Source organism: Paralichthys olivaceus, chromosome 24, assembly GCF_024713975.1.
Source record: "Paralichthys olivaceus isolate ysfri-2021 chromosome 24, ASM2471397v2, whole genome shotgun sequence".
NCBI classification, from domain to species: domain Eukaryota; kingdom Metazoa; phylum Chordata; class Actinopteri; order Pleuronectiformes; family Paralichthyidae; genus Paralichthys; species Paralichthys olivaceus.
Genome location: NC_091116.1, coordinates 4,533,905 through 4,540,904, shown reverse-complemented (window position 1 = coordinate 4,540,904; position 7,000 = coordinate 4,533,905). Strand labels below are relative to the sequence as shown.

General features: G+C 40.1%; 1 long non-coding RNA gene across 1 annotated transcript; it reads right to left on the bottom strand.

Annotated features, from left to right (window-relative positions):
- Nucleotides 1-2,936: 2,936 nt before the first annotated feature.
- On the bottom strand, nt 2,937-6,766 carry LOC138407075 (uncharacterized). The gene is made up of 2 exons (XR_011240510.1): nt 6,328-6,766; nt 2,937-6,238 (listed from the first exon to the last, which is right to left on the bottom strand). It is a non-coding gene; the product is annotated as an uncharacterized lncRNA (long non-coding RNA).
- Between the last annotated feature and the right edge of the window lie 234 nt (nt 6,767-7,000).

Below are 7,000 nucleotides of genomic sequence, written 5' to 3'. Positions count from 1 at the left end.
TCTTTATCTAACTCAAACAATAAATATTGTAAACAATTTCCAAACATTCGTGGGCACGACTGATTTAAAAAAAATATATAGCACATCATATGATATGATAATAAAATATCACAATCTGTTTATTTAATTTATTTTTAAATGTTATTCATCCCTCATGACCACATCCATTGACAGGATGATATAAAGTTATTATAATTGATCTTCAGGGTTGTTACTACTCTGAAAAGTATGTACATTTACTGCACTTTTTAATATAATTTGTATACCTTACTATACAATGATGGGGTTTTTTGAGGTCTTTTGCCTTAATATACAATTCATCTTGATGATATTATATATATATTATCAGAGAACTATGATGGGAAGAGGGAAGACACTTTCTTGGTTTATATCAAACCAAGAAAGTCTCAAGAGGGCTGCATAGGACTGAATAATATATTTTCAGCCCCTGTGCCTAAGTACTGCTGTATGCGTATACATGGTAGCAGCCAAAACCATATGTAGCTTAAAAGCATGTTTGCCTTTTTTTTGGTTTCTTCCGCACACACACACAATCTCACATTACTTAGCCGAAGCAATATCCTTTAACTGCCCATGTTGGTTTATAGACTTGCTTGGTGAACTGAGCCAGCAGCAGGCAGCCTTGTGCCGTCCGTGCCATGTGGCGTGGCCTCAAATTCACCGTTTTCCTAATTAGGTGTCAGCAAGGATGGCAGATGATGTCTCTTCTCTCCTCCTCAATGTGGACACCAATGTGCTGGGCCTTGGCAAGCAGGAAATCGAAGAGCGGAGGAAATGCGGGCAGCGTGACTGAGTCGCACGTTTTTCTTTACCTTCCATTAACAGACATATCAGTGGTGACGCATACACCAAAAAGTGCCACGGCCCCAAATATTACTGGATCAATCTGGTCTGCCGATATCTTTGGTTTTAGCAATATGATTCACACTGATCCATTTATTTACATCCTTCTATCTTGGTTATTTTGTGGACACCAGGTGTTCCCAGTGTGAACTCTGCAGGAACTATTCAACCCAGTTGCGAATTCCTGCTCAGAAAACAGACTTGACGTCAGAATAGGATGAAATTAGCTTCAGTTCCACGAATAACTCTGAAAAGCTTGCATTTGAATTTGGGAGCCACATACATCACACTCCTGCACACAGGGATTATTTACTAACAATTAAACAGAAGGTTATTTCACAAATGAGAGCACTGGTGCACTCCGTGTTGTCATTGTAATGATTACTGATGCTGAAAAGATGGAGTTAATGATCATGATGATGACACTCATTAGTTATTGAGATACCACGAGCTCAAAGGTTCATCGTGGGTATCGATTCATTTGTCAGTGCCTGAGAATTACTCGAGGGTTGTTCTTATTATAGCGATGGGTTTCTGGCTGTTTCTTCTTCTGTACTTTGTCCCCAGTGACGGTGGTTTACATTCAAAATAAATTGCATCCAACCAACGAAATATTTGTCATAAAGCTGTATCAGCAGAGTTTACTGAGCTCACCGGACTCCCGCAGTGTGGGCACTCAATGTATTCGTTATGGACGAGAAAGTGCCACAGCAAAATTCACGGGTGGATTCATTGCGATGTAGCCACCGCTGCAGATATGGACCGTGTCCGAAATCTGTCTTTTTCGTTCGCTCGCTAATCCCTGTGCAACAGATGCGATATCGCTCGCTCCATGGTGAGCGGTAAACTTTGAGGACAATAAACAGAGAACAATAATATAATAATTATGGAGTGATTTCACACTTCCATAGTTGGTAAAAAACAATCTCTGGGCCCATCGGTTATCATCTGAAGATGTATTGGCCACTGGGGCAATGGTTCTAGTGGAGACAACAGATATCCAGGCCAAGACTGTGTCTTCCTTTCACTTCCTGTCTACAGTCCGAGGTAAACGTTTAAAAAAAATGAAACACCAAGAAGAGCGATATTTTATGTGCGTGTTTTGGTTATATGCATATGAATGGAGATAAATTAAATGGCAGACAGCAGATGTATTTCAGCCAATATGCTCCACTTCTTTTGCTCTACGCACCCACTGTTTACCTTCGGACCATTCTGTGTGGCATTTGCATTTTCCCCGTGTCTGTGGAGGTTCGAGGAGAACAGTTTCAATCTGAAAAGTGGAATGATACCTTCTCTTACGGCAAAATCAGGGAGAGATTGAGAAAAAATAACACCCGAGGAGCTCCCTACATTTTTCTTTCAAACTTTTTTCTGTCTCCTGCCCCACAGTGCAGCTCTTAAACCCTGCACTACACTTCACTTTGCTCATCTGCAATTTTCTCATCCACCTGAAAACAAGGCATGAATTTCAACTGTGACAATGCACTGTAAAGAACACAGTACTGCACAAAATGTATTTCAATGTGGACTAAACATTCATTAATAGAAAATATGTTGTTTTTTTTATCAAGATACAATTATTATTCTCTGAGAAATCACATATAATGTTAAAATATTTCACAATATTGAATAATTTGATTTGCCCCTGATCTGAAACAGGACCACAATGTAATTGGATCCTCACTGACCCATATCCCTCCACCTCCACAGAAATCCATCTGGTCATTTTAACATAATCCCTCAGTTAACACAGTTTATTTCTATAGTCACATTCTTTTTTATGGGTCTTAATCCTGTTTACGAACAAACAGACAGAGGGGTGACAACATAACTACCTTGGCAGAGGTAACTAAAGCAAAGTACCTCAAAACTTAAGTACAAAACACACAAGCTACTCCATATTGAATGCAGCGTGTGTATTTGACGGTGCGTTCCACTTATTCCTGTCTTGATGTTTTTCACCCCATTTCATTTATCTGTCAACTTTAGGAAAAGGTACTTTGCCATTTCAGATTAAAACAAACATTTAGCAACAATTGAATCGATTAGGAATTATGACGACAGATACATTTGTTTTAGCATCAGAGAACTTTATTGACTGCTTTGTGCTGTTTTTTTGGTTTGATTCGATTCATGTGTCAGAATCTGCCTCTGTGGATAATAAATACACGTGTGTGTTTCAGTGTTAAACCTCTCACTCCCATCTTCTCCTCTTCCTCCTCGCAGACTTCAAGGTCACCATGCGGCTATTTCCAGCTCGTCTTCGCTCTCATCCGTGTCGCAAAATGACAATTCAATTCAATTCAATTTTATTTATATAGCGCCAATTCATAATTTACATTATCTCAAGGCACTTTACATTTAAAGGTCAAGACCTTAAAACAATATTAACATAGAGAAACCCAACAGTTCCCACAATGAGCAAGCACAGGCGACTGTGGAGAGGAAAAACTCCCTCATTAACAGGGAGAAACCTCTGGCAGAACCAGGCTCAATGTGGGCGGTCATCTGCCTCGACCGGTTGGGGTGAGGAAAGAAAAGTAAGGGGGGAGGAAAGGAGAGATGGGTGGAAAGCGGGGGAGAGAAGAGAGAGATGAGGTGGAGAGAGAGAGACCGGGAACAATTTGGCACCATCAGTATCAAGGCTGACTATAACAATAACTAAATAAATAATGATGACAATGGTGATGGTGGTCGTTGTTGTCCTGCAGTCCCGGTGCCAGAGTTATCTGAAACGAGATAGAGAGAAGAGCCAGAGGGACTATGGGAGGACAAAGTGACACTTTGACATGATGACATGTTAAAACTAATAAATAAATAAATAAATAAACAGGTGTGGGGGGGCAGAGAGACAGAGAGACAGAGGGAAGTGATGAAGTGCTCAATGCATGATGGGAGTTCCCCCAGCAGTCTAGACCTATAGCAGCACAACTAAGGGATGGTTCAGGACTCACCTGATCCAGCCCTAACTATAGGCTTTGTCAAAGAGGAAGGTTTTTAGTTTTACTTTAAATAGTGGGATAGTGTCTGCCTCCCGAACCCAGAGTGGGAGCTGGTTCCACAGGAGAGGAGCCTGGTAGCTAAATGTTCTACCTCCTGCTCTACTCTTACAGACTCTTGGAACCACTAGAGAGCCTGTGTTTTGGGAACAAAGTGATCTACTTGGATAATAAGGTGTTATCAGCTCTTTGATATATGAAGGGGCGTGATTGTTGAGGGCTTTAAAAGTGAGGAGCAGGATCTTGAATTCTATTCTAAATTTTACTGGGAGCCAATGTAAGGAAGCTAAGACAGGAGTGATATGATCTCTCCTTCTAGTTCCTGTCAGCACTCGTGCTGCAGCATTTTGGACCAACTGGAGACTTTTAACAGTCTTCATGGAGCATCCTGCTAATAGAGAGTTGCAGTAATCTAATCTAGAGGTTACAAACGCGTGGACTGGTTTTTCAGCATCCTGCTTAGACAGGATGTTTCTAATTTTGGTAATATTGCGCAGATGGAAGAAAGCCATCCTAGACACTAGTTTAATATGGGGGTCAAATGACATGTCTTGGTCGAACAACACTCCAAGGTTCCTCACAGTGGAGCTGGAAGCCAGACTGACACCATCCAAAGTGACTATCTGGTCAGACAGTGTTTCTCTGAGATGTTTAGGGCCAATTACAACAACCTCAGTTTTGTCTGAGTTTAAAAGTAGAAAATTTTGGGTCATCCACACCTTGATATCTTTGAGACATTCCTGAAGTTGAACTAGGCGATTAGATTCATCATGCTTCATGGAAATATACAATTGGGTGTCGTCTGCATAGCAGTGGAATTGTATGTGGTGCTGTCTGATAATGTTGCCTAAGGGCAGCATATATAAGGTGAAGAGCATTGGTCCAAGGACAGAACCTTGTGGAACTCCATGATTAACTTGCATGTGCATGGAGTAGTCATTGTTAACATTAATAAATTGGAATCTATCTGATAAATATGATTTAAACCTGTGTAGTGCTGTTCCTTTAATTCCTATATGTTGTTCTAATCTCTGTAGCAGAATCTTATGATCTATTGTGTCAAAGGCTGCACTAAGGTCCAACAAGACGAGGACAGAGACAAGTCCATCATCTGATGCCATAAGAAGGTCATTAGTGACTTTCAATAGTGCTGTTTCTGTGCTGTGATAGGTTCTAAATCCTGACTGAAATTTTTCCAATAAACCGTTACTATTTAAGGAACCACACAGCTGGTTAGCAACGGCTTTTTCTAGGATTTTGGAAATGAAGGCCAGGTTGGATATGGGTCTACAGTTAGCTAAAACCTCTGGATCAAGCGTAGGCTTTTTAAGCAGAGGTTTAATAACAGCTACCTTAAAAGCCTGTGGTACGTAGCCGGTTAGCAAAGACATATTAATCTGATTTAAAATGGAACGGTCAATTAGGGGTAGGACTTCTTTAAAAAGTCTAGTTGGAACAGAGTCCAGCTGACAAGTAGTTGGTTTAGATGATGAAACTAACGAGGTCAGTTCAGGAAGATCAATCGAGTAAAATTTGTTTAGACATAAATCTGGTGCTATGGTTTCAGGACCAGACAATGTATCAGTGTTATTCACTGGGAGGAGGTGGTGGATTTTATCCCTGATGATGGTAATTTCATTAGTGAACAACTTCATGAAGTCATTGCTTCTCACATCTAGAGGAATAGATGGGTCAGTACAGGTGTGACTTTCTGTCAGCCTGGCTACAGTGCTGAAGAGGAACCTGGGGTTGTTCCTATTTTCTTCTATTAGTAATGAATAATAAGAGGTTTGGGCATTTCTAAGTGCTTTTTTGTAATTTATAAGGCTACTCTTCCAGGCTAGGTGGAAGTCTTGGCGATTGGTGGAACGCCACTTCCTTTCTAGCTTCCGCGATGTCTGTTTTAGAACGCGCGTTTGGGAATTATACCACGGAGCTAATCTCCTCTGACTTAGTTTCTTCTTTTTGAATGGGGCGACAGCTTCAAGTGCTGTTTTTAGTGAGGCTGCAGTACTATTTACAAAGTTATCAACTAGTGTGGGAGTAAGGTTTTGATAATCTTCTTGTATTGTACTGAGACATGGCTGAGAGGGAAGTGAGGAGGGGAGCAGTTCTTTAAATTTGTGAACAGTTTTGTCGGATAAACATCGACTGTAATAGAATTTCCGTCCACAATTGACGTAATTAAGAACAATGCAGACAATATCTTTTATTTTATTTTATTATTTTGTTTACAACACACTGCTATTATTTTCAACACAACTCTACATCTCACATGGAACAAGCTGCAATAGATCAACTACATTCAAACCATAACTGTTCAAATCTACTATCAATTCCAGCAGTGACACAATCCAGGTGCTTCAACAAACCTGTAACACATGACATGGTTTACAAACACACATTCATATAAAGTCTCTTTTGATTTAATGAACAAACACTGAACTGTACAACCACTTACCACTGTTGATCCTCAATAACACTGGTGGAACAGCTTAGAAGTTTCTTAGGTCCACATGAAGTACAACCTGGTAGACACAATAACACCTGAAACACATGAAGGAAATGGAGTTATGGCTCACATGGAGGGACACACACCTAGTTAGCAAGTGCAGCAAGTTTACCCAATAGATTTTTGAGAAGAGAAAAGAATAGAAACATACTCACCTGTGACTTTTCCTGGCTGAACAATCACCTTTCTATTGTGACAGAGGCATGACAAGACACAACCCTAACACAATTTCACCACTTTCAACAACAGTCATTGTGTTCAAAATAACAGCAGTGTGGAGTTCTATTACTCAAGTCAAACAGGTGGCCCTCATTTAAGGACCAAGGCAGCAAATGTTCTACATGCTAGTTCTAGTGCATTTGTCTGAAAATCACTGGAACATGGGTCATTGTTCACAACAACAGCATACTTTGATTCAAAAGTATCAAAAAACCAGAAAAGTACAAACTGCTCAACTTCAATCATCTCAAATCCTTTAAAATAGCAACCAAAACCACAAAGACGTGGAAGACAACAGAACACTACCATTCAGATGAATCAAACAATAACCTAAATGACACCTACGCAAAGTCCAATTGTTGAAAAATCAACATCTGCTGAAAAGGTTACAATTTTCCTTAAA